Source organism: Sceloporus occidentalis, unplaced genomic scaffold (genome assembly GCF_023333645.1).
Source record: "Sceloporus occidentalis isolate IW3139 unplaced genomic scaffold, rSceOcc1.0.p SCAF_76, whole genome shotgun sequence".
NCBI lineage: Eukaryota > Metazoa > Chordata > Lepidosauria > Squamata > Phrynosomatidae > Sceloporus > Sceloporus occidentalis.
Window position 1 is genome coordinate 4,813,673 of NW_028317056.1, and position 1,948 is coordinate 4,815,620.

Genomic DNA, 1,948 nt, shown 5'->3' on the forward strand with positions numbered 1-1,948 from the left:
GATGATTTTGATGCAAAATGATGCGAAAATTGGGAGAAATCTTATAAAAACAAGAAATGAGACGTTCATATCATAATGCTGTTTGTTAACAAGCTCAAACTTTTATTGTATTTCACGAGAATAATTAGCTCAGAGGATCATAATAACAAAGTGAAAGATGGTTTATGGTAAAAAAAAAAAAAAACCCAACAACAACAGCAATTAATTATTGGACCGAGGAAGTGAAAATTGCTTCGGTGACCAGTTGTTCTAAAACTAGTCTACCTTATAACCCCTTAGGAGCTATCGGGACCTCCAATACGTTGTTGATGAATGAAAGTGGTATGTTTAACGTCTTGCAGGTCCCTTTAAGACAGGGCTGTGCAACAACAGAGGTTGGACTACAACTCCCAGCATGCTGAGCGGAGCTGCTGTTGGCCCCTCCTACTATAAGGTAAAGTGACCGGGGATCCCTTTATGAAGAGGACACCTGGCCACGCTACTTTAGGGGTTCACATAAACCTACATTATCACACTAAATTCTATTAGTTAGATTTCCACCCTCTTCCTTCGAAACCTTCCCTCACTCTGCACCCTCCTTGTATCCGGCTCCGCGTAACAAATCTCCAAGAATTCTTTATTATGTCTAATGCCCAGATTTCAAATGGTTTACCCGTAGTAAAAAAAAAAAGGACTTCACTTTTAGGACTTCGTTTCAGCCTTTAGGCGCCGTGGAAAACCCATTCATCTGATCGCTGCACTCGATCCTTATCAAAAAGTTATAAAATACATATTTTTAACATGCCGTTTTTCTGACCACCGGATCGCATTATTTTAAAAGCATACCCCATACTCACTTCCTTCTGTCCTTCAAAGAAATAATAAATTAACCATTCAACGACCCCAGCCCTGCATTTATCTGGGAATCTCCGCGTTCACGGTGCTAGATTCAATAAACAGGTATTTAACGCTACCAATTAACTTAAAAAATAAACTTTTTTTTATAGGGTGGCAATGCATGGATCCATGCATTTTTTGTCTGGCGGTGTCCTTCTAGATCCTAGATCGTGGATATTTGGAGATTGGGAGCTCTTGATTGCCACCTCTCTTATGTAGACATGGCTTTATGAAGTGATCGGCGGGGATGGTTATGCCAAAAAATCACTGTTAACTCCGGCAAACACTTTTAGCCTAGAGGTTACAAGCAAGACCGCAGAGAACATTGTGTGTGTTCAAACAAAAAAGCTTATTCATAGTTTGTAACAGGCAGTGTTTTCACAGAAGGATAAATACATTAGGAAAGGCACACTTGTAAAGCATTTAAAGTTTCCCTTTCAGATATTACACATCGATATTATAAAAATTGTTCCTGAATTGGTAAATGGAGCAAAATAATGTTTCGAAAAGAAAAAAAAAAGGAAAATCTGTTGAGCCGTAGGACTGATATGGATACGCGCATGGAGCTACCACGATAGGTGTTTTTTATGGTTTTGGCTGGTGTTCTCTCCTCCGGGTTAGACATATTTTTGTGACACTGGAGAAGTCAGAGAGCCTCCAATGAATCGAGGTTCATTACTTGTTGTCTCCTACCGCTTGTAGGACAATCGTAAGCCATGGTTCACCCATGGTGGTGTGAGATACTTGGAACCCAATAGGATTACTGTAGTCTCTCTGAAAGCCTCACCAATTACATCGAGCTTCCTGAAGGTACTTCTAACATTCGCCATATGTCCTTCGGTGTCAGAGCAACTGGACTCTCCAGCACGGAAGGACTTGGATTTCTATGGTATTAGCTTTGTGACTTCAAGGACACTTTGAAAGGGTGCAGTCTGCAAGGTTCTCTAGAGCAGGTAAAAACAGTCACCAAAGACCAAATGATCTTTTTATGGATTTGAAACTCTGTGGTTTTTTTTTTTATTTTATTTTTTTGATATTCTGGAAATATGAGAGGGAAGAAGATGGAGATAAG